This window comes from Cuculus canorus, chromosome 3, assembly GCF_017976375.1.
Source record: "Cuculus canorus isolate bCucCan1 chromosome 3, bCucCan1.pri, whole genome shotgun sequence".
Lineage (NCBI taxonomy): Eukaryota > Metazoa > Chordata > Aves > Cuculiformes > Cuculidae > Cuculus > Cuculus canorus.
The window spans coordinates 21,284,108-21,310,685 of NC_071403.1; the positions used below are offsets into that span (position 1 = coordinate 21,284,108).

The 26,578-nt window shown below is 44.9% G+C and overlaps 1 protein-coding gene across 6 annotated transcripts in view; it reads left to right on the forward strand.

Annotated features, from left to right (window-relative positions):
• The first annotated feature begins 17,351 nt into the window (after nt 1-17,351).
• HTR1E (5-hydroxytryptamine receptor 1E) overlaps nt 17,352-26,578 on the forward strand; it is a 42,180-nt gene continuing 32,953 nt past the window's right edge. For all 6 annotated transcript variants that reach the window (XR_008449140.1, XR_008449141.1, XM_054062775.1 and 3 more), the window contains exon 1: nt 17,352-17,514. The gene's annotated coding sequence lies outside the window, so the exon portion shown is untranslated. The remainder of the gene's footprint in view (nt 17,515-26,578) is intronic.

A 26,578-nucleotide genomic window follows, 5' to 3' on the forward strand; every position in this document is an offset into this window, starting at 1 on the left:
CAGGCACGTGGTGTGAATGTTGATGTTATCCTACGCAGGGACAGGAGTTGGACTCGTTGATCCCTGTGGGTCCCTTCCAACTCAGGACGTTCTATGATTCTATTAATACCTTTTCTTCCTTTAACACATCTTGGCAAACTGGGTATTTCAGGTTTTCATTCAAAGGACATCTTGTTTGAGATTTTTTTCAATATATTTTTTTAGGAAAGAAAAACTTCGGAATTTTGATGAAAGCTCTCATTTCATCAGACAGCACAGAGCAAATGAAAACATTTCGTTCTACTCTTCTTGTTTCTTCTCTTTGCAGGTAGCCAGGAAGTGACTTCCCCAGGCTCACACAGGATGCCTGTGTCCAACCAAGGATCTGAACCAGATCCTCAGATTTCACCTAGGGTTTTATCCAGATTCTCCTTCTGTCTTGCAGATGAGCCAAAAAGGTATCAAGTAGAGGTTTTGTGTGCACAGAACCCAAAAGCCAAACAAAATTCCACCACTGAGCTGTATGCATCCCTTTCAGGCATAGGGAATACAGTCCAAAGCTAATTTTGCATTTCTGAACTCTCAAATTTATATTATATTACACACTGGTCCATTCAGACAAACACATTATGATTTTTTTCATTTCTGTTCTTGCATCATAACTGCAAAGATCAAGCCCTGCCACTACAAGAGGGAAGTAGTAGCTCCTGGACAGCATTCCAAAGGAGGGAAGAAGGAGCTCACATCACACTGCATCTCTTCTAGCAATATCAGTGTCTTTCAGAAAAAAAGAAATTGCAAACATCTCTTTTGCAAACAAAACATAAAATATAGTTCAAGGTTTCTTCTACCAGCTTTCCAGAAGCTGTGAGTTATTTTTTTTACTCTAGATATAACTGTAACACACTGTTGATGGAAAACAGCTTTCTCTTATCTGTATTGATTGTCAGATAGACATCAAAACTTCATTATCCATATACATGCTATGCTTACCAATTCCAGCACTACGTGCTGGGAGACAATCGGGAGTCTAAGCTAGACTGCACAGGTGACTCTAGGAAGTGCCAAATAGATCATTCTGGGACAACTTCTTATCCATTGCCGTCTTCAACTATTAAGTTTTCTTTGCCTGACACTGCCCTCTGACTTGTCAGGCCAGGACACTGGTGTGCTCAGCTGGTGTGCTGTTCTGGTGGCAGCTGAGTCAGCACAATTTTAGGGACCCTCCATTGGGTACTCAGGATGTCAACCAGTCATGCACATACTCAAGTGAACCCCAAGAGCACAGCATCATGAAAGATGGCTGCATAACAAGATCTTCAAGTAGTAGCTCTGATGAATTTCTAACTCTCTTCCTATAGCAGGATGTAGTATTTTATATGACTCCAGTACTCATTGCCTTGTGAATGGGAGCAAAATGTTACTGGAATTTGGGTATTCCTGCTTGAGTAGGCAAAATCCTGGGGCTTGTCCTATTCATGTCATATATCAACGATGAAGGTGACATTCTAGCCATGTTCCTGATCTCAAGAAGCCCATTTTGAGCTTGGCACAGCAGAGACTGATTGGCAACATGGAGTTGAAAGGGCTGCACTGGCAATTTGTAAGTAAAATAAAGGGTGAGAGGCAAGAAAATACATTACTAAGTGGATCTGCCTTCTAAACAGAAGGAGGTTGTCATGAAGACAAAGAAAATGGTTATCTTGTTTAGATTTTGTAAATGTGATAGCACCAGAAAACAGCAAATTGCAGTTGAGCAAACAGGTAGCAGCAGGACATACCTGGAAGCTGCACAGAGTCTGCTGAAAGCATACATGAGAAATTCAGAGTGAATGGCGGAGCGACACAAAGCAAAAAGCGAAAACATTTTGCATAAGAGACAGTTCCTTAACCATCCCTCCCAGCTTGTGCCTTGTATATTTTATTTGAGGGGTAAGAACTACAGCATGTTAATAGGGAAGACGTCTGCTTTGCTTGTAACTGTGACTACTAAATTATCAACAGCAGCTTTGTAGCAACACATTAAGGCAAAAGCAAGTGAGGATCCTGCTTAAATATGAATGACAGATAGGTTGTAAATAAATATTATATCGACAGGTAAATAAATATTAATCTCTGCACGCATTCTAAGAAACTTTTTTTTCATTCTATCATATAGGCATCTTTGAAATGCTAATTGGTACTGCTTTTAAAGCAAACTCTTCTACTAGGCACCTAACTATGAATGCTACTAAGGCTGTTAACACCTCTAACTACTTGGTAGTAACTAGGTAAGTGCATCAGTTAATACAGAGAGATTTGTGTCATTAACTGTATTATGTAAAAGTGTTGGTTGTGGATGAATTAGGCAGGTCAGTTTAAAAAATGAAAATTCCTCAGAGGTTATAAAGAGTAGACTCTGATTTTGCTCTCTGAACACACTCCAATAGTCTCTAAATATGTGGCACAGACCCTTACAAGGCCTGTCAGCATAGAAACACAATTCCAGAGGTGCTTCTCCATGGGCAGTACAAAGTCCTGTGCAGTGTGAGGATCCGTGCCTTGGGGTCCCCCCACATGATGACACCCCCTGCCTACCAGCTTCAGTGGCTCCTTTTCCTCAACAGGCAATTGCTTTCTGATATACTCCCAACCACTTCCACACATAATGCACATAATAATGAAATCCTCTGAGAGACTCTCCTTTCTACCCACACCTTTGCCTTCAGTGTGCTGGACTTCATCCTTAGGTGGGCATTGGGACAAAATGGGAGACCCCACCTGCCCCAGCGTGCAGGTCAGGGGAGAGCCAGGATCACCAGTCCTGGGTGCTGCTTACAATTTGTGATCTTCCCCTTCTTTTCTGCTTCCTGAGGACTAACTCAACACTACAGAAGGACCAAGGTCCTCCCAAAATAGCATCTTAAGACACTGCTCACCTGTCCCCTAGAAGTGCTGTACCTGTTGTTCATGAAGCAGTTACAGGTAGCCAAGCAACTCCCCTCTTTGTTGAAAAGAGCCCTCCTATGTTGCCATGGATATGATGACCTGTTTCTAAATTCCTTTTTTCACCTCACAGTTTATGATCTGTTACGATATCCCCATTTTGATCCATACTAAATATAATATCTATACAAGTTGCTGTTGTGCTTGTATCTTGTGATCACCAAACTGCCCCGCGATACCTGCACTACAGTGACTCCTGATTCACTTTCTGCCAGTCTTTCCACCAAAGTCATCACTGAAAAGGCAAGGAGAAAGAAAAGTAGATTTCACTGAGTGAGTTTTTTGCTTGTTTGTTGTTCCTCTGAGGAATGTTTTATGCCACAACAATGGCACAAAATGAGAGCTGAAATGGATGTAGGAAAATCATAGTATCATAGTATAGCTAGCATTGGAAGGGACCTTAAAGATCATCTAGTTCCAATCCCCTGCCATGGGCACGGACATCCCACTAAATCAGGCTGCCCAAGGGCCCATCCAACCTGGCCTTAAACACCTCCAGGGATGGGGCAGCCACAACCTCCCTGGGCAACCTGTGCCAGCGTCTCACCACTCTCATGGTGAAGAAAATCGTCCTAATATCTATCCTAAATCTGCCCCTCTCCAGTTTATACCCATTGCCCCTCGTCATATCCTCACAAGCCTTTATGAATAGCCCCTCTCCAGCTTTCCTGTAGGCCCTCTTCAGACACTGGAAGGTCACTATAAGATCTCCTCTGAGCCTTCTCTTCTCTAGGCTGAACAACCCCAACTCTCTCAGCCTGTCCTCATAGGGAAGGTGCTCCAGCCCTCCGATCATCTTTGTCGCCCTCCTCTGGACCTGTTCCAACAGCTCCATGTCCTACTTATGTTGAGGATTCCAGAAACGGAATTCCACACACTATTCCAGATGAGGTCTCACAAGTGAGGAACAGGGGCAGAATCACTTCCCTTGACCTGCTGGCCATGCTTCTTTTGATGCAGTCCAGGATACAGTTGGCCTTCTGGGCTGCGAGTGCAAGCTGCCAGCTCATGTTGAGCTTCTCATGAACCAGCACCCCCAAGTCCTTCTCTGCAGGGCTGCTCTCAATCATATTATCCCTCATTGTGTACTGAAAATGGGGATTGCCCCAACCCAGGTGCAGGCCCTTACACTTGGCCTTGTTGAACCTCATGAGATTCTCACAGGCCCTCTTCTCCAGCCTGTCCAGGTCTCTCCGGATGACATCCCATCCTTCCGGTGTGGCAACCACACCACTCAGCTTGGTGTCATCTGTAAACTTGCTGAGAGTGCACTCAATCTCACTGTCAATATCATTGATAAATATATTAAACAGCACTGGTCCCGGTATGGACCCCTGAGGGACATCACTTGTTATGGATCTCCATCTGGACTTTGAGCCATTGACCACTACTCTCTGAATACAACCATCCAAACAGTCTATCCACCTTACCATCCACCCATCAAATCCACATCGCTCCAATTTAGAGAAGGATGTTGTGTGGGACTGTCAAAGGCTTTATAGAAGACTGGATAGATCACATCTGTCGGTTTACCTATGTCCACTGCTGCGGTTACCCTATCGTAGAAAGCCACCAAGTTGGTCAGACAGGTTATTAATAATTAATAATTTAAAAATAATTAATATTTAATCAAGTTCCCACTTATAAGCTCAAGAGATCCAGAACTTGCTTGATAATGCCAGAGAAAAGTATCCACATTAACTCTGCAACTGATTTATTTATCAACTGTGCTTGTTTAGATGACGTAAGAAACCAACAAATTTGGGGATTAATAAAAATCACATTCAGGTAAGAAAATGAAGCAAGTATCTAGTAAGAAATCATTGGGTATGGGGATTATTTCTATTTTTTTTGCTAACTTGGATGTGTATGTACACACAGACCTCCTTCATGCACCTTTCCTTGGCCCGAAAATGTCATTCTAGGAGCACCTTTCACCTTCTGCTGTTTGTTCTTGGAAGTCTCTTTTCTCTGTTCCTTTTGGGGCATGCAAGATGAAACATGTGTGGATGGATCTGAAGACTGAGCACACTCACATTAGTGAGAGTGGACAAAGGCAAATGCAGTCACAAAGTTCTTCCTCCATCCTGCAACAATGCTCCTTGAAATGTTCTGTTTTGCTCTCACCCAAGGACTTCTTCCATTTTAAGCTCTGCCTTTAAGATGCACCACAGCCCCAGTGGCAAATACCTTTGTCCAAGATGTAAGAAGAAATTTTCTCACCATTTGTCTGGAAAGGAGGGTTAAATTGGACTCCCTAAGCTGTTCCTACCTGGTGGTGCAGGGTGAGAGGGTGTCAGTTTGTAATACCTCTGTCAGCAATGGAGAAGATGAGGAGAGATGTATTTTATTTTAGAAATAATTTGTGCTTTTGCAGCCCAGCTGCTTCCATGCATTCCCCCTGGACCTTGACAGCACAAAGCAGCACCCCAGCGAGGCAGCCTCGCTGCTCTGTGTGCAGGAGATGGCGTCCAGAGGACATCCCTCAGGAATGGGACCGCTGCGCTAGTGGGGGGTCATTCGGCTCCACACCAACAACCGGGATATGGGAAGTCTGTGCTGAGATGCCTGTATCCTCAGGGTATTTGAAACCCAAAGTTGGTTTTATTCTGAAACACCCCACTGTGTGGCTGTGGACGGTGCTGAGCTGAGACCTCCTCCAGGACCATTTTCCTGGGCAAAGCTGTGCCCACACAGCACGAATGCCGGCGCCACAGGGACAGGGGAGAAAGCAAGTAAGTGACAGTGTGTACCTCTAGTTGAGCAAGGCAGCCAGTCCCACCAGAAAGAACATTTCAGGGCTTTTACACTTCTCCCTTAAGTATTGTCAAACCAAAATACATAAATAATACTTGGAGCAGATGGACTGAACCTGCTGTATACTGGCAAACAAAGCACAAAAAATAGCAGGTGATACTAGAGATAAGGACTGTGAATTTAGTTTAGATATCATACAAACCTAAGATAACTGAGTGGTGTTTCTGTGACAAAAATCTGAACAATGTGCAGCGAATAGGGTTTTTTAGTTAAAAATGCTGCTGTAACTGGTTACTGTGCTTTGTTCAGGGCTATTTGCGGCATCATTACGCTCCCCTGAAACCTCACTATTGGAAACAGGATTTAGCCAGGGCCCATTATAAGCTCACACAACTGTGCAAAATTACCTGCTTTATTTGTACAATGACACCTAAAATGTTTAGACTTGGGTGCTTCAAATCAGGCATCTCTCTATTTACATTCCTAAATTAGAGCCCATTTGTTATTCGGGGCTTGCTTACCTGCAGCAGATAGATTGGGTTGTTCATCTGACCCATCCCATCCTGTCTCAGGAGAGTTCAGTGTAAGTAAATATTCCCCATTTCCTAGCACCACGCTGAACTTTCTATAATGTAACCCATCCCAGAAGTTTTGGCATTTCTACTCAGCTATCTCAGCCAGCACCTAAATATGAGCAAGGCACTAGTAGGGAGGAAGGTTTAAGAAATCCTCCTAAATATTTGCCAAGATTTAATCAATTTCTTTTCATATTTTTGTAATAATTCAATACTAGAATCAGTGTGGGGTGTGACCAGAGGGTCAAGTTATGAGTATGCTGAGGGATTACCTCACTCTTCATGCAAAGAGAGGGTAAAAGAAAATGTAAGTATTTAAAATATATTTCAGAGACAAAGCAAGATGATATATCCTGCTAATTTTCATCTATTGTTGCAAATTTAGTACCTATAGCAAAATTAGACTTGTTTAGGCCCCTTCTGTAGGTAAAGACACTTCAGTAGTTCACCAAACAATGAAGGATCTTTGAGGTATTCTTGCTTATCTGAAGGAGGGGGGGGCTACTCTAACTCCTGAGGTTTCTAGGGCTCCCTACTCTCCTCAAGGTCCCCAAGAGCTTAGCTGAGCTATAGTGGTGGCCATCAGGATGCCTTTCCTCTGTGCCAGCTTGTGCGTTGTCATGGCTAAACAATGCACACAGACAAGTATTTTCTCCCTGACCTGTGATGTTCAGCAGTGGGATACACATATGCTAGTTAAAAAGTCATCGCAAGCCGCTATTGCTAGGGACTTCCTGGCTCTCCCTCAGACACCTCTCTCTCTGGGTCATGTCTGCATGAGTTCTGCTTTCCAGGACTGTTTTCCAAATGGACAGCCCTGCCCAAATTACTTTCTCCCCATTGGTGCCCATCTTGCAACATACATTACCAAATCTATTATTTCTGATACAGTTAATGCAGTCAAACTCAGCTTTACATGCAATTACTCATGTGGTCACCAATGTGCTGTAGGTCTTGCAAGGCTATGCTCCCAGAAAGTCCCCAGCATTCCCTTCCCACTTATCTGTGGATTTAGGCCATTTCTCATATCAATTCATCTCAGCCACCTGCAAAACCCAGCTGTCCCTTGGGGCACCACCTGTCTTGTCCAGTGATTTCTCTTGTCATGCCCAAGAGTGTCACCTGTGCTGTTCACTCAGCTTGTCCTCCAGTCAGGACAGAACAAGAGCCCTGTGGCTCCCTGCAGCCCCAGAAGAGGGCAGAGCACTTCTGCCCCAGTGAAGCAACCTTAGGGTGAGAAGGAGAAAAGAGGTTGCATAATTCCAGAAAAAAAACTGTTGCTCAAAAAAATGAATGACACATGCCCTTCACTTGCGATAGCTGCCAACAGCAATACGCAAACCAGGACCGACTTTGGGCTGTGGCACAAAACACACAGAGCGTTCTTTTCTCTTCTTGGTCAAGAAGGCGCTACTGTTCAGGAGTTACTGGGTGCCCTATAGCGGCCCTGCAAGAGGAAGAGGTTTATTCTTCCTTCTTTGCAGCTGCACACCACTGAAATGGTGTAAGCCTATAAATATGTGTAATTGAATATTACTCTGTGTACTGTATTCCTCCAGTGGCACTGCCTTTTCTCCCAGCCACATATCTTTCAGCACTTGCTGCCATGATGCCACATTAATAACTCCGCCTGCTGCTGGGATGTGCACTCCGATCAGCAGCTCCTTCTAGCAACAGCACCATTAAAAATAATGAAATGTCAGGCTGTGCTACTGTGTTCCTGGATCCATTATGGAAATGTGCTGCAGGACCATAGCAGCCTGAGTTAGTCCTCTGTTCATGCTTTGGAGGGATAATATGCAGATTGCGACATTTATGGTTTTAAACATCACCTTAGTTCCTGTCCATGGCTCAGCTTTGCCTGAGCACGCTTTTCCTGAAGGATGTAATGGACAACACTTTAGTGAAAGAGGGACGGAACAAATCTTGCTTTACTGACAGCCCTTCTGTCAGTAGACAGAATCTCTGTTATTTTTATCCACCTGTAGTGTGTGAATTGAAATGAAAGTCTTCCGGAGGCTCTAGGAGGAACGGACTGGCATCTGGTTTCAGAAGACCGGGATAAATAGATCTAACAATGAAGGAAATAAATGAGTAGTCAACAGTGTACGGTAAGTTTCAAATACTGTTAGCTACACTGCCAGAGAGACCAATAATATGCTGTCATTACTGATTTCTACTGGGAATAGAGGGAGATGTTGAGGAGCAACAACTAAATGATTCAGAAGATACAAGAGACATGGAGTGCCAGGTGGAAGATTCTGGTAAGCGGAATTTCTCATGCAACAACTGTGTTTGAATCCTTTCAAAACAGTTTAGCCTGATTGCACAGACAAGTTCATTTCCATCTATATTATTCTTCTCACTGGGAATTCTCCACCTGCTTACTCTAAATAATCACAGGCCAAATGAGATGAGACTAAAGGAATACAGGCTAGACAAAGAAAACACTGTTTTGTAGTGATGAGGTGTATGAAAGCTCTAGAATTACATGCAGAAGTATCCTACTCACCTCATTAGATTTAATCCTGTGTTCATGATACGAAGGAAACAAATGTGCTTCTCCCTCTGTGATCCCATAGCATCTCTTGTCACAAGGATGCCTGGGTTATATCACTCACCTGCGTGCTGTATTGAATGTGCACACACACGCATGCACAAGTGGACAATATGACCTAGTAATGGCATACAAAAGCACTTGGCTTATATATGGCATATACAGTGGCACATAAAGTTGTATCTGATCAATCTGGGATTCCACAGGGAACCCTCTTCAGATGCTTCTGTAGCTCTAGGACATGACCTGCTTCCTGAGTGAGGTGGACCCGTTGCTCTTTCTGTGCGTGTACAAGAAAAGCGTCAGTTAGAATTGCCCTGCATATAAACCCCCTGTTTTCCCAAGCCACAGCAGTGAGTAAAACAGAGTGATGAAGTGAGGGCCATAAGAAGGAAGCAAAGCTGTCAAGTCATCAGTGATTTGGCTGAGCAACCACCCTCAACAGCTGGGACACACCTGGTAGCCCATGCAGATGATTGGGCAACCATCAGCAACATATCCTGTGCAAAGCAAACGTGCCACGCACGCTTGAGAAACGCGTGACCCATAAAAAGCACCATTCCTAACAGTGGCATAACTAGGCTGGGCTCTGTCGTATCCAGAAGTTTAGAGAGTCAGCTCTGCTGGATGAGGCAGCACCATCAAGAGGAGCAGCAGACACCTGGCACATAAGTAGCATCTTGCTGCATCCAATGGTGGTGAGATTACTTGTCCAACCAGACATAGCTATAAGCATGTGAAGAATTTAATTGCTTAATTACTTGCAGCCATTGTCATAAAACATGTTCTCAAAAACACTGGATAACTCCTTGACCGGTAAATTTTTCTGTGTTGTTAGATCCTAATACACCTTTGATTATTGGCGATAAAAAAACTTGCTATTTAGCAAATCTCTTATTAGGCACCTATACTATGTTTCAGGTCATGTAAAATGCTACTTAAGCATTTGTTAAAGAAAAGATAGGAATAGAACAGTCTGAGAGGAGATGCTTTCTGCACAACTTCCTCCAGAGGTGTGACCCACCACCTGCCAGACTGGACAAATTTTCTTATCAATTTCAGCAGGCTTTGAGCGCAACTGAAGATAATACTATAAAAGTGTCTGAAAAGACTTAAAATTAATCTAGTAGAGGTGACTATATCAAATATCAGACTGAAACAAAATTCTAGCCATTGCATGTCATCTTCATTTCATCTTTTAAATCCATACTCAGAAAAATCACTATTAAGGGATCATGTTGTCCCCACCTCTGTCTATCACCCAGTTCAACATCATCACTTAACAACTGGACATTTGCAATGGCAGTGTTCTCAAACAAGATCCCAGGTCAGTGATCCACCCCCATTACAGTCAGGCAAAGAACCCTACAACATCCCCACCTAACTGATGAAGTTACAGCAGTAATACAAGGGTATGCTGTGTCATAAAATTTAAAGTCATCCCCAGCACACCCCCAGTAGGTGGGATAGATATAATTAAAGAACTGCTGTGGGATGTAGTTAAAATGAGATGAAGTTTGGGCAGTTCTTTATTCTGGTGGATTTTATAAGCTATAGCTATTGCCTACAAATGACTTCAGACGTGTTGCTTTGGGTGCTCAATGTGAAACTGATTTTGGTTTTCATCACTTCAACCACATTTTTTCTTTTCTGTATAATTTATTTGTGTTCACAATTGGAATCATAACAGAACACAACTATTTGCCTGATGTCCCTATGAATGTTTTTTATTGAGCTGAAGATACAGACTTTCTAGGGTTTTAAGAAACTGATTTAGCTATTCCTTATCTAGAAATATGAAAGTCATTTAGAAGCATTTATTTGTAGTTTGTCAGAATAGCACTAAATTACAGAAAAGTAAAAGCAGGAAAAAAAGTTATCCAGTCACTGTGCAATATCAATTAAATTGCATACTTCAGCATATTCCATTTTTAGCAGAGGTATTCTGTGCTCAGATACACTGACTATGAATCTCCCCATACATATAAAGTAATGGAATAAATTTAGTGTGAAATTTGAGTGAATTTTTAGAAATCCTGGAATTTATTATTGTGTGTGTTCAGTTTAACAGGAATAAACCTGCCAGCAACAGACAGTCATCCTAAGACAAAGCGTTTGTAAGAGACATCCTATTCAATTCACTTCATCACTACAAAAAATTGGGCTAAGTTTCAGGTCGCATTTTCACCCATTGGTTATTTGTAGCAAAATTTGAAAATATCACGTTATAATACTATAATTGAAGCAATGCAAGAATTAATTTTAAATTCTATCTAAGTAAGAAGTACATAATACTCTGTCAAGAATACTCTGTGTTCTGTGTTTGGTCACAGTTTAATCAACACTAGGGCCTTTTATCAAGTCCAGAAAGGGGTCTATAAAAACTCCTGCAGCAATGATTATGACACTGAAAATCTAAACTACAAATACATTTTCTGTAGAGTTTTGAAGCCCCTTAACTATATTTACACATTTTTTACATCTTTTTCCAAATGCATACATAAGAAAAGCATGTTCATAGACTTCTCCCTCTTCTAGAAAGCCCTCCATCCCCCCAGTGGATGGCCATATCAAAGCGTGCAAAAGAAGCCTGTTCTCTCCAGTGCAGAGATGGTGGGCATGAAGGGGGTGCTCCCTGCTTCCACACAAGCCCATGTGTATGCTTTTTCGCTGTCCTGGCTCCAGCATGTACCAAACACCACTTCTGACAAGTTTAATGAGTATTGCAGCTCTGATCAATCCCATAGCTTTGCAGTGTCTTGAGCCTTGCTTCGACTTCTTTGTGAACAGAACTTCTGCAGCCAACATACAGCATCTTCACTCAGCATCTTTGGGTGGTCTGAGTCCACTGCTCTCTGAAAGGACAACAGAGGCCCTCAGGTACCACACAGTTGCCTGGCAAGGAGACACTGCAGCATCATTGCCCCAGTGAAACCGGGGTGAGGCGGGATGTGAGAGACACCTTTCACTGTAGAAACCACGTCTCAGTAGGTGCGATTCAGGGGAGTAGAAGCATGTGTGCTATAGAGCACAAAACAACCAGGTTGGCTTTGATCAAGTAAAAAAATTGTGACAAGTGTCAGTCTTGGATATCATACTAAGATTTTGCTAAAGCATTAACCAAAGAGAATCCCATACAAATCATGAACAATAAATGAACTGTCTGCACAAGAATGAGCTGCCAAGGTTGGAGGGATGCTGCAAGTTTTACAAGCCTGCAAAATAACTCATAGAAAATGATGGATTAAGGGTGACATTTGCTAAGCATTTACCAGTGTCACTGATAAAGACAGAAAAAAACCACTCGGAGTAGAATACATGCATAAGTTAATACATAATTATTTTGACCGCTCTACAAATAAACAAGTCACAAACAGTCTTTGCCTCAGCGTGGCAGGGCTACAAGATGTTGTGCCTGCACTGTGCCACAGGCATTGACGCTTTTGCTGCTAAATGCATGTGTGTTAAGGCTGTTCCCTCTGTGCAAGGCCCCTGGCCAGACCTTCGCTGCTGAGCTGACACCATGGTGGCTCCATTTGAAGCAAGTCAATGCTGATGGTATCAGGCAGGGCTTCATAGCACTAAAGCATCTGAGGTTGTAGCTCTGACACGTGGACAAGTAAGAACCACAGAAGAGCAGCAAACTAATGACGATTTGCCAAGGAATTTCAGCAGCTTTTATTAGGACAGCTTTTCAAGAAAGGGATCTACTTTTCCCCGCAAAAGTAGCATCTATTTATACTTCAAGCTCCTAGAACTACTCATGACCAGACACCACACATGGAAAACATAAGCCTGAGAGTATGTCTGAGAAGATCAAACATAAAAATACACAGTATTTACATTGGTATTCTTTATATCATCTGTCAACTCTTAACTGCAGAGGTTAATCCAAATAAAATGAGGATGCTGCTTTGTTAATTTGCTTTATGACGAGTAATTGCAGAGCAGTAGATTACTGGGCACTTGCAGCACAATAGATCACCTTTCCATAGAAGACAAAAAAGGATTATCTCCTTTAGGAACGTAACAGGGTGGCACCCAGAGCTCAGGAAAGAGGCAGCTTTGAGAGAAGGACTGTAGTGAGCCTGGTGAGTGTTTTGTACAGCATCTCATCATAACCAGCACAAGATGCTGCAGAGAGAGCTGCAAGAGCCCTTAACATGAGTTTTGAATCACTCTGCTGCTGAGGAAGAAACTGTTTCAGTAAAGCCAAGAGTGGATCTGAAGTCACCTGTTTCTGAGCACCAGCCATGGTGTTGAGATGGGCAGGTGGGTGGGAGCAGCCCATAGCAAAATGGCATTTCTGGAACCTGACTGAACAACATTTATTGCCTCTTCCCAGACTGACATCATCTTGCAGCACTGGGATTAACCAGATGGATCAGCACTGCTTTCGTTTGCCAGAAAACTAAAAAGCAGTTGAGATTTTCCCCTAGGTAGGATTTTATAGGATATGCAGAAAAATCTCAAGAGGTTTTCAATCGCCACTAGGTCATGACTATCAGAATTACTCAAAAGAAGTGAGATTCATTTCACCTCACTGTACGTATCTAAACATTAATCATCTCCATCTATGAGAGTCACTCTGGGCTCTTTTCAGACTCAGTAGAGAGAAATGGGTGCCTCCAAAAGGCAGCTCATTTCGTGGTCGCATAGATGCCTAAGATGGATGAGACAAGCTGCCTTCTGGAGGTGTCTATTTCTCTCCATTAACTATATAGAGAGCCTTAGGTGACGAGCTTGCATTCAGATGATTAACTTACAATGTCAAAAGCTAAAGGCAGATGAATCCCATATGCAACACATTAGCATTTGAGCAGTCAGCCTTGCAGACAGAAGGGAGGGGGTTACAGAGAACGCTGCTGAAAACCACTCTAGCATCTTCTTCTAACTCTGCCAGAGCAGAGATGTACCTGGTGACATATCCAATGACTTCCTAGGAAAGAAGCAGCAACCTGAATGCAAAGAAAGGGCTGAGGAAGGACAAAGACAATATATTAAAGAAAAAGAAGGGATAATGTGTGCAGAAAACAACCAGCCAACAATTGCCTGCTGTTTTTTATCTGCCCAAAGCATCATGGCTCAACATAACCAGTTACATCTGAATTATACTGAACCAAAATAAGGGAGCCTGTAATAAGCCCATAACACAATGGCCTCACACGGCCTTTCCTCTTGCACCTGCATTTCTGCCATGGTGAAAGTGTGGCTGAGTGAGCGCAGGCATCCACACATGCCTGAATGCACATGAAATCTTCTCTGAAAGGCAGGTTCCTTTTCACGGCAAGGCATATGTGACTATCTGAAAGGAAGTAACTCAACACGCTCTGCACCATCCATCTATGAATACACCACCTCAGAAACTACAGACCTAGTCTGAGGACCATTGCAGGATAGTGTAAGAGGTGGTCCACTTATGGTGATTCCTCCTTACCATGCAAGCCGAGTACTTTTTCCCAAAATCACTTCATGAGGATGAAGTGTCCTTTTATCATCATTCAGAGCTGGGCAGATAAGACACAAAAATCTTAACCCACGTCTCTTGAGCATTAGCCTGGTGCCATAATTACTGACTAATCCTGCCTCTGTAGCCTGTCACAAGAACACTTTTTGGCAGTTGTTTCAGCTCCCTTCACAGTCACATGAAATTAATTTAATTATTAAAAAAAAATAAAGAATAATGGGATTTAATTGACTTAATGTGAAGCTTTTGGGGCTGTCACTCCACCCTGCTTCTGATCAGCTTCTGATTACTTATTCAGCTGTGAATGACTGATGTTTACGCCTTTCATTAACAGGCCGTTGTCTCAGTTTAAATCCTTCCTTCCTTAACATTTGCATAATATTGCTTCTGGTTTTCAAATTTGTATTTTCATTGTCAGAGACCTTGGACGGTGAGCTTCCCATGTGATGAATGTGACTGCTGCAGTCACGTCCTGCTCCTGGAAGTTTGTTTGACCTGTAGCTGCAGTATGTTAGGGGAGGACAAGTGAGATGGAGAGTCACTGCTCGAGACACATGCCAGAATGGAGTTGCACAGCAAGTTGTTTTGTTCAGTCATGCACACATCTAAATAAATAAATACATCTTACAGTTTTCATTGTCTGACCATCATGGCAATGGTCCCACTGAAGATTGTGGCCCTGTTATAGCTGACATCGTATGAGAACACAGCAGTTTTTCCATCTCCTCCAGACCCCAAGCAAAAGTAGAATCATAGAATCAGCAGGTTGGAAAGGACCCACTGGATCATTGAGTCCAACCTCCCTCAAACCATGACCCTAAGCACTTCATCAACCTGTTCCTTGAACACCTCCAGGGAAGGTGACTCGACCACTTCCCTGGGCAGCCTGTTCCAGTACCCAATGACTCTTACTGTGAAGAATTTTTTTCTGATATCCAACCTGAACCTCCCCTGACGGAGCTTCAGGCCATTCCCTCTTGTCCTGTCCCCTGTCACTTGGGAGAAGGGGCCAGCTCCCTCCTCTCCACAACCTCCTTTCAGGTAGTTGTAGAGAGCATTAAGGTCTCCCCTCAGCCTCCTCTTCTCCAGGCTAAACAACCCCAGCTCTCTCAGCCGCTCCTCGTCAGACTTGTTCTCCAGCCCCCTCACCAGCTTCATTGCTTTTCTCCGGACATGCTCCAGAGCCTCAACATCCTTCTTGTGGATGGATAAGTAAGAGATATCAGAAATACTACAGGAAGTCTGAGACAGAAATTCTCTTCGGCACCCGTGACCATAAAAAAGAATGCTTGGAAATCTCATTCCTTTGTTATTCAAAATTTGAAGAGGGTATTACCACATGATTAATAACATCCAGAGATTTTTGCTTTTCTTGGTCTGTGCCATCTCCCGCTCTCATTTCAGACCATGGAGCACTCCAGCAATCTTGGACACATTTCACCAGAAAGCACGGGGACAGGAGATCTGTTTCTTTTATTTGTTCCTTTCGTAAGCAGGAAAGACAGCAACAGAGAATTAGTGAAGGGATTTTTAAATCAGCAACACTCCACATTAAAACAAAAGTTCATAAAGCTGTGCAAACATAATTTCTGATTAGAAATAACTTCCTTAGGCAAAGTAGAGGTTCTTCCACTCTTCTTGTTTTTCTTGCATTCCATGCACCCATCTTTCCTTAGAAAAGCAGGAACGTTTAAAGACTCTCTCGTGGCATTTTTACCTAAATTAGTATGTGGGGAAGCTTCCATTCTATCTATTTTGGCAGAAAATATAGTATCAAAATTGTATCTGATAAAGTAAGCATTGCTAGTAGAAACTATGTCACTCTCAGAGGGAAAAGCCATTTTGAGTCATTAATGGTATCTAGACTTTCTGTGTGACGCTCCTGTAGGTTTTATATCACTCTGTGCATGGTGTACAATGCAGAACGGAGTGATTCTCCCTTCTGTGCCTTCACCCGGCGGGAGTGCAACGCTACAACCACAGAGCGAGCCCACAAATCCACACGGCTGTCGCTCCAGCCCTGCCGGGGCCAGGAGCTCCTCTCCAAAGCGGGTCAGCGAAGGGCGCTTGGGGACGGGCTGAGAGGAGAGGCTCTCCCGGTGTCCAGACAGTCCCTCCAGCCGAGCCCCGCAGGTCCCGGCCGCAGGCAGAGCCGTGTCTGCGGACACACCAGCCCTCCAAGCGGCCCGTGCCGAGGCGCAGCGGGGTCCGACCCTCCCCGCAGCCTCGGGGCGCGGCTCCGGCCCCTCGGCAGGGCGGTCCTTAAGCTCGGGGAGCGGCGGCGCGGGGGTCGCTCCCCGGGCTCCTCAGGCCCCGCCGTGCCCGGAGCCGGCGGGCGGCGATGCCCCCTGGCGGGAGCGGCCACGGGGCCACGACATCCTCCGCTCCGCCCGCTCCCAGCGAGGAGCCGAGAGGAGCCACGGCATCCCCACCTCCGCCCGGTCCCACCGGTGCGGAAAGGAGCGGAGAGGAGCTACAGCATCTTCCCCTCCGCCCGGTCCCAACAGCGAGGAGCAGAGGAGAGCCACAGCATCCTCCCCTCCACCCGGCCCCATCGAGTGCGGAGAGGAGCGGAACCGCAGCATCCTCCCCTCCTCCCAGCCTCACCAGGTGCGGAGAGGAGCCACGGCATCCTCCCCTCTACCCGGTCCCACCAGCGAGGAGCGGAGAGGAGCGGAGCTACGGCATCCTCCTCTCCTCCCAGCTCCGCCAAGTGCGGAGAAGAGCGGAGAGGAGCTAGAGCATCCTCCCCTCCGCCCGGTCTCCCCAGCGAGAAGCCGAAAGGAGCGCAGCCACAAGCATCCTTCCCTCCGCCCGGCCCCACCGAGTGCGGAGAGGAGTGAAGAGGAGCCACAGCATCCTCCCCTCCTCCCAGCCCTGCTAAGCGTGGAGAGGAACGGAGACACAGCATCCTTCCCTCCAGCCGGTCCCACCAGCGAGGAGCGGAGCGGAGCGGAGCCCCAGCATCCACCCCCCGCCCGGCCCCTCCTCCCCCCGCCCAGGAGGGCGGAGAGGCAGCGGTCTCTCCCCGCAGCCGCCCAGAAGCGCCTGTGCGCGGTGTGTCCCCCGCCCTCGCACCGCTGCCGCCCATAAATCCCGTGGCGGGGGGGCAGCGGGGCATTTCGGCAGCTGCCGTGCTGCGAGGAGCCGGTGGGGAGCAGGGGGTAACGGGAGCCGCGGCCGCCGGAGCCCAGGTGAGTGCCTGGGGCTGCGGGAGGGAGCGGTGGCATCGCCCGCTGCTGCTCCGAATGGACGGGCCGAGAGGGGGAAAGGCGCTGCCGGAGGGGCGAGCGGGCAGCAGGTTCAGTTCTCCCTGAGTTCTCCTCGCGGAGGTCCCGGAGGGGTCCGTGCGGGTGGGATGCGCCGAGGGATGCGCGGAGGGGTGGAGCCGAGCGCGGCTTCCCCGGGTCCCGGTCAGCAGAGGGGTTATCCCGGGCTGTCGGGGCATCCTCGCTCGCGGTTGGGAATGCGGTGAGGTCGTCCCTAAAGGTGCTTCGCCCTTTTCTTTCAATGGGTGGAACGGGTAGGTCTCTGCCCTCTGCTTTCCCACGCCTGGATGGGGGCTGCGTGGCATAAGGTGTGATAACAGTTATTATCAGCGCTGTACAATGGAGGTTGTGCTCCTCGCTTCGGGGCTGGAACTCCGCGGGCGTGAAATGCCGCTGCTGGACTGTCCGTCCACCTGTTAGTCCCTGCGAGGCAAAATGCGCATCGGGTGGAATAGAGACCTCTTCTTGGGCACAGATGAGGGGTATAGATACATATAGAGAGAGGTGGTGGGCAGACAACAGAACTGGTTCATTGTATCGTTTATAACCAACCTTACACTCGACATATGTGATTTGCATCCACACTTTCTCTAAATAACAAACTATTAAAAGCATGGCACGTTTTGTTTGTGTTTATGTATTTCCTGTGGCTGGGAATCTTATTGAAAAACTCCCGAAATTTTCAGTTTTAAAAGAACAAGGCTGGAATTTGCTTGAAGTCATACGTTCAGAAAATTGGGGCTCTAACTTAAAAAACGCCACTAAATCTGCAACGCTGATAAGACAAAAACTTCGCTGCTTTCCCATAGAGAAACACGTAAGTAAGGCTTCCACTCAGCAAAGTGCTTGTTTAAGTCAAGTGAGGGCTTAGGTGCCATGAGCTTCAGTGGAATTACTCAGCAGCTGAAGGCAAACATGTGCTTCTGTGCTTTCCAAAACCAGGGTTAAGTACTGCTCTTAGAAGCATTCAGTCACATGAATCATCCTCATTCAAAAGTTCAAGGCAGACTGTTCAGGGAAATCATGGATTAAACAGCATCGCCAGCTTCCCTGCACAAGAACTGGGAAATGAGCGGTTCTGTGGATTTTTTTTGTGTGATTTTAGGAGGTCTGCAAGTACTCAGTGAGCTGTTCTTGAGTTCATCCCAAAATGCACATCACAGCCTCAAAAGAACCAGTAGCCCTCTATGGCCATGGGCTGGTTTCAGCCTACCTTTGCATTTCAGTCATCTCTCAAACTTTGGGACCCACAGGGTCAGCTATTACATGATCAACTCAATTTAAAAACCAAGAGATTCTGCGTTCATTCATCAAACTATGATCTGCAGTTCATTTGCAAGCATCAAATACATAAAAGATTGTCAGGAGCCAGAGCACTTCCCAGCACAAAAAAGAGAACATTATATAATTAAGATGTCCAAAGAGTATAATTTCTTCCTAAATAGCTTGATTCTTCTGCAAGGTATTCTTTGGTTCTGGCAAAAATCAGAGACAATTATACTTAAGTGTTCCCTGGTTTTGTTCTGCTGACAAAGTCCTGTGCGTGCTGAAATCGCCTGTGTGCTTGGGTATCTTCTATTTCTTTTCAGGAGAGCAGATAAGCACATCTGCTTTAAGAGCTCAGAGAAAGTTAAGATGCACTTTTGCTTCTATTGTTCTTTGACAACTTCAGAAGGATTCAGGCAGAGGCAATGTTGGTTTAGCAGCTCTGAGCTTTAACCTGTTGCTGATGTTCCTTGAGACTTTGTTGGGTTTTTTCTTCACCTGTAAAACCCACTAGCTTCACCAAGTGGCCACCTAAAGAGAGTGGATGTTCACTTTAAATCTCATGTTCCCCTGATCCTGATATTTCTGTTGAAATCTTGGTGCCCTTTGCTGGGAATCACGAGTATGTAGAAGCAGAGCTCAACAGCTGCACCTCTTCTGACTGAGCAGTTTGGATTTAGCAAGACCTCCCTATAAAAGTGGTATGTTTAGGACAGGAGGGTCTCTTCTGGGACACAAAGGGAGTAGCCTTTTATATTAAAAAGGGGAAAAATATCTTAAAGCAAACAGTGAGAAAAGCCTCAACTTAGTTCAAAGCTATTTGAAGAACCATTGATCAAACACTGGGAAGACACAATGATAAAGAAAAAGGTCTCCAGGCCAAACTCTTCTCCATTTAATTACATTAACTCTGTCAAACTAATTCTTGGCATAACTTGACTGAAAATAACATTCTGGTTCTTCTTAATACAGTGAACAGTGTATTAAAACAGCCCGCACTTATTCTCCACACACTCAAGTATGTAAATACGGCTGCTTATGAGCAGCCCTCATAGATTAAACAGGTTTGACCCGGGTAAAAGTTAACTACCCGCCCAAGGTTTTGCTTCTGCAAGCCGCTGGTGGATTAGCCCTTTTGTACATTTTTACATACTTGACAGGTACAAATGTGGGGTCTGTGGAGGACATTGTGGTAGGAAATTCAGCAGGTGCAGCTGAGATCAGAATTTCAATGTAGCTGAGGTGAATGGAGATGTGATCTGCAAAAGTGGGTTCAGGAAAGCCAGGTAGGAAGCACCACTCTGAGCTGGAAATAATCCTGTACACAAATGTAGGATGAGAAGTGGCTCACCTGGTAGAACTTCTGCAGAAATAAGCAGTGCTGAGAAAAAGGCAGATATCTCACAGGTGTGCACAAGGAGGATTGTACCCTACAAAATACATAGAGGGATTTGGTCCTGCAGCTTAGCATCAGTGAGGTCTCAGCTGGAGAACTGTGCCACTTGGGACAAGGTTTCTCAGCTACTTGGTAAGGACAGAGGGAACGGCTTAAAAACATGGTCCAAAAGGGATTAATCGGGTTCTTTAACTTGAAAAGTGAACTGTAGCAGAACTAATAGTCTTCAGATCTATACAAGACTGCTCCAAGAGGGAGTTGTGTTCCCCATGTGGCCAGAATGGGCTCAAACTCTGGTATAACCCTGGGACTGGGCTACCAAGAAACTCCACACAGGGAAAGTTTCTAAAGGCTCAAAGACGTCCAAAGTAGCAGTTGTGCTTAGATCTGGGCAAGGAGACAGCACTGAAAGAGTCACAGGGTGTTGTAAAACATCCCAGGCCTGAGGGCACTTGGGACAGGTGCTTTTGTTACAAGGAGCTCCTACTACAAAGAGATCTTTCTCCTTAGTCCCATGGGGAGCAGAGTCAGTCTGGGCACAACTGTTTGGGTGTGTAGATTATTTAGAAAAGGAAGTAGAGCATTGATCAGCCCCAACATTCAGCTCCTCTGCTCACAGGGAACTACCCTTTTTGCTCCTGTTCCCTCACATCCAGAATGGGAACAGGGAGCCAAAAGGCCAAAATTAAGGCCATCCTGTTAAAGACAAGGCTTAGTGTTACACATAGCAATCACAAAGGCTGCGGCTGCTGCTGGGGCTTTCCGAACGCTGGTTCCTCTTCTGGTTCTTTTGCTGGTTGGATCCTTTTGCCGAGCTAGCTGCTTCTTGGGTTGTGCAGAGTCTACCCACTCACCCCAGACCCATGGGGAAAGCTCCTCATCCCACCACTGGGCCCACGGCACAAGTCTGCTCCCTGCTGCCAGGGTTTTCTTGACTGTCACCTGTAAGTGCCCATTGCTGAGCACTTCCCTCAAAGGGCCCACAGGACTTGGGGAACAGCAGTTCCCTGCCCAGCCCCACTCTCGTGGGAAGCCAAAGGGATATCTTTCCCAAGAGCAGGCAAATCAAATATTTGTTTGTCACAGAAGCTTGTACTGTCCTCCCTGGGATCTGTCTGGGGGCCTAAACTAAGGAGGTTGTTTGGGTTTTTTTGTTACACCCAAACCATTATTCAGTCTCTGCACTGCTTTCAAAGACACAAAGTCATCAGTGCCTCACGAAATATGATTGAAAAGCTAGAAATGGAAGCATATTGCTAGTCCATGGCATTGCCACTCCATTGCTACCATTGGAAACTCCTCCTTCACACTTCTGGCCACACATCATGGCTTCAGGCTACATCGAAACCTCCAGCATCACCCTTGCCTTGCAAGACTTCCCAAGTGTAGATGTCCTGGATGGATATTGTGCGGACAGCTTCTAATTATGCTGCTAGTTGATTTACTAATTTATGGTAATTGAAGAGCCAGAAGTCACATAAGGGTAAGAAAGGTCCACCCTTCCAAACCTGCGTCTCAGGTGAAGTGTATCTCTTCAGTGGAGCCTTTCAGAGGAGAAGAGCAGCACTTAGCCAGTTCCCCAGGTCAGGAAGCCCCAGCTCCAGCATGGGCCACCTGAGCCCTTGGCTCTTTTCTGTCCGTCTAGACACCCTCTTGGTGCTTCTGGGTGGTTTTGTGTTTTCCACTTTCTGTCCGGTGCCCAAATACACTGATCGGCTCCAGACCTGTCCTTTTTAATCTGTTTGGAAAGGAGATTTTGTTTCGTATTTATAGCACAAGCAGCAAAAGAAAAAAAAGATATTTATAGAGGAAACAACCAATACGTTTATTTACTTTCAGATTAATTTATTTCTCCCCACAAGCTAAATTAGATAGATTTTCCTATTAAGATATTATTTGCTCTGATTTACTTTTTTTTTTTTTTTTAAACAAGGCTGTCAGGCTATCTGCTGCTCCAGAGAGTGATTGCTACCTGCCCTGCTCTTTCCCTTTTTTTTTTGGGGGGGGAGGGGATTTTGAAACACCCATTTAAAATACACATTTGAAAACCTATTGCAAACTAGTATAGGATTGTGCAAATGATGGCCTACATAGCAAAATACTGTGTTGAACTGTGCTCCATGGGTTGTGTCCTGGGCTGCTTCTGTCTGTAAGTGTCTCTTCTACAGAAGGGGAATTTAAAGCCAAGCACATAAATCGAAAAATACCATTCAGAAAGAGATTTGTGATCCTGTGTTATCAGGGATGCTTATGTGGAATTATTGCCTGCCTGAAAGCACTAACTCAGAGCTTACATGTAAATTGCCAGAACAATTCCACTACACTGTGTTTCACTGAATTGAATGTTTTGTGCCTTGCTTTAAGCATTTCGTTGATGAAAATCTTTCCTTTTTCTCCTAGAAAGCATTTCATAGGGGGCTGAGCTTTAACTAGGTTTTCTGACTTGTAAGTGCGCAATGACTGCCAGTCAAATAGGTAATATCTTAATTTTGAAACAGACAACCTCCAATTGACATCACTGTGTTCTTGCACTAATGCTTTTCAGTGGTAGCATTTCTTTTATATGTGAAGTTTCACATGAAGGGAAATATTTGGAGCTTAGCAAAATTTTATCTGTGCTGTGATTTAACTTCACATCCCAGCAAATCCAAAGGTGCAAAAACAGAGGTGGCTGCTCAGTGAGACCCAGTCACAGGAGCGAGTAGTGGTAATGCATAGGCATAATTCACTCATTCATGCAGCCAATAACTTAATTTTGATTTATTTACCAAGACACTTCATCATAGCACTGAAATAACAAAACAAAAGACTTCTCAAAGTGCTGAGCAGGTTAGGTTCAGTAGTTAGCACCCAGTTTGGAAACTGAATGAGGTCTGAAATAGAATCATAGAATCACCAGGTTGGAAAGGAACCACTGGATCATCGAGTCCAACCACTCCTAACACTCCCTTAAACCATGTCCCTAAGTACTTCATCCACCCGTTCCTTAAACACCTCCAGGGAAGGTGACTCGACCACCTCCCAGGGCAGCCTGTTCCAGTGCCCAATGACTCTTTCCGTGAAGAATTTTTTTCTGATATCCAACCTGAACCTCCCCTGGCGGAGCTTCAGGCCATTCCCCCTTGTCCTGTCCTCAGTCACTTGGGAGAAGAGGCCAGCTCCCTCCTCTCCACAACCTCCTTTCAGGTAGTTCTGAACCTCCCCTGGCAGAGCTTCAGACCATTCCCCCTTGTCCTGTCCTCTGTCACTTGGGAGATGACAGAGTCAAATAGGTCACACAAACAGGCATGCATACTTTTTCTTTACTAGGTGTTTTCCAGCTGATCCCTCCAAACTTCTGAGGGTCAGAGCAGCATGTGACAGCTCTGACCAGAGTGCAGTGGTCCAGCCAGGTATGCCCATTCACCCAGCTCTGTTTCATGCATCTGGTTGTGAGAGCTGTGCTGTACAGCTGCTCAGATGGTTTTCCATGCAATTCACATTTCCCTGAGTTGTGAAAGTCAAGTATCCACCTTTCTCTTACTGCCCAGACTAATGACTTTGTAGCTATTATATTTTGTAGACTAGCGTAGACTAGCACAGACTAGCCAAGCAGTCTTACAGTACTGTAAATATTTGATTAAAGCTGCTTTGCACAGTGTGTGAATCCCATGCAGTAAGAGGCAGCTAAAAATCAAATTACGCTGGACATTATCCTCCTGAATTGAAAGCCCAGATCATCACTGGTTTTGTTCCCTGAACTGAAAAAAAGATCCGAAAATCCTGAGTAGTTTGACAAATTATGCATTATGGGCTGATATGAATAGAGCACTCACTTGAGGGGTTACAATTGCCGTTTCCTCTTGTATGTGTATGAGCCTTTCTCTGGGCTGCATTTTACACAGCATCTGCTTGCTGAGTGTTAGGACGGCTTTCAGGGATATTAAAGCACACAGAGTGTTCCTCTGAAAAACAGTGATCATCTTGTCCATATTTGAATTCCTCCCACGGGTCCTTGAAAAAGCTAAGCCATTAGACACAGGGAAGAGAAGAGGGGTAGGTCTCGTTAGCTATTTGAGCTTTTTCCTATCAGGAAATCCATGATCTGCTTTTGTGGATGTTTTCCACTTGTGTCAGATAATGCATAGACATAAAAGAAAAAGCCCACCTCTTGCAGAGGAGAACAAAACAAACCCCCAAAATGGAAGTAGTTGGAAACTCTTATTTTAGTATGAGAAATAGTAGTTATCCAAAATCTTTATTATTCGTGCTTGGGTACTGGCGACAGAAGGTCTCCCATGGTTGGGTTGCACTGCCTGGCTGAGCCTCCATACGGTCTCATGGATCGAAAATGCAGGATCTTCGGTTTGGGGTCAGGAACTACAGACCTAATTGCTTCCAGTTGTGGAGAAGTTTGGCACCAAAAATTAGAGAAACCTCTACATGCAATTTTTCTTATCATTATTAAAGAAGTGACACAAGCCCCTGCATTTAACCTGTTTGTTGTGGCTGTCTCTGTCCTGAAAAGTTTGAGGCAAATGCAGACTTTCTCTTCTCCCTAGTAGGCACAGAAGTGTCTGCAAAAGAGGGAGAAATCTTCAGTTAACAGCAAGGGTGCCAAATTTGTTCTGAAATCTTCTCATAGCAAGTGGCAATTGACACTTTTTATCGATTGTCCAATTGTCGCTTTGAAAAAGATACAGTATTTGGTGTCAAAATATCAGTTTTCCGTGTTGTTTATAGGCTCTGACTTATGATTTAACATGTATATTAAGTTACTAAAAGGAAACACATGCTAAAAAAGCAAAGCTTCCTTGTTTTCATGAGTATTTGAGAGTAGAAGAACTGCTTTCAAACACTGCTGGAAAAAAAAGCATAAGAGAAAGAGGCTTACAGTATCTCATACAGGAGGAAAAACCATATCAGAAAGAAAACCAGATCAGCAATACACAGGAGATTTAGAGACTGATTGCTTTGAGGCATGTTGGATATGTGGGTGGGCAATGGAGAGGTATACTGGGATTTACTGATGGAGGTATTTGCAACTTTCTTAGCTAGCTGTCAAAAAGCACCTCATGGGTGTTTGGAAACTTATAACCATGCCATTTCTGTTAAGTGTTCCTGTTAATAAGTGCTGGCAGAGAAACCTGCCCAATGCCGCTGAAAAGCCAGCAGCAAGAACAAGTGTAGAAATGAGGTGAGAAACTCCTGGCCAAGCCCTAGGGACAGCCAAGCTCAGGTAGGGAACTCAGCTTGAGGCTTATGTTAAGGTACTGCTTTGCATTACCAAGAAAGCTTAACTCCAGAGTAAAGGCAAAGTCCAGATACCACATCCAGGGGAGAGGTAAAGATTTGGCGCAATCACAGCAGTATATTGGAAGAAAAAAATCATGCCAATTTTCCTGAGTTCCTGCTATCTATACAAATTAACTGTATGTGCTTTCGGGGTTTGTTCACAACCCCTTAGGCACTGTCAATGCCCACTGGAGCCAATAATTATCTGGGAACTGCTGAGAACATAACCAAATTATTAATATATAATGAGATACAGGAAGAAATATTACTTAAATGTCTTCCACACCTATTACAAAGTTTAGCTTTGTTTAGGCAAGTTTATTTGTTTTCTGGTTGCTGAGGCTGTTTTCTAAGGGAAAATGCTATTATTCTGGTTCCTTTATAGTCTGAGGAATTAAGCAAGTGTGCAGAGAGCCAAATGCAGGCTTATTCCCAACCTGTTCAGATGCTAAGGAGTTTTTGCATACTGTGTATATGAGATCCAGTCTGTGTCACACTGAAAATGACCCTGTAGCTTTCTGTCATAGTCAGGGTGCACTGGTATTCATCACCATCTTCTGCCCTCACTCAACACTGCTCTGTGAAACTTATGTCCAAGAAACAAGTACCTCATTGTTCTCCATGGCCATATCCACCCTGGCTGTCCTTTGCCAATGCTTCTGCCTGGGCGTCACAGGAGGACTGGAAAAAGCCAGGAGTGAAAGTGCAGTTCCTGAGCAGCCAGGGTCAGATGATGAGTAGAAAAACGAGAGTTTGGATCCTTGACTAAAGCAGATTCCCAAAAGTGAATAACACTGAGTTGCCTCCTCTTCTTATTCTTTCATTGCCCCAGGGCATGACCAGCTCCTGTGCCACTGAGCAGCCTGATACTACACAGGGAGCTCATGTGCCGTGCACCTGTTCCTTGGGACCTCCGGGACCTCCAGCTGCAAGGGAGAGTGTAGCACAGCAGTAAGGAGCAAGCAGTAGAGCTGTTACCGCCCAAGTCTTTGGAGCTTTAACTTCAACTGTAAAATGTAAAAGCAGGTTAAAAATGCAGAGGCTAGCATTTAT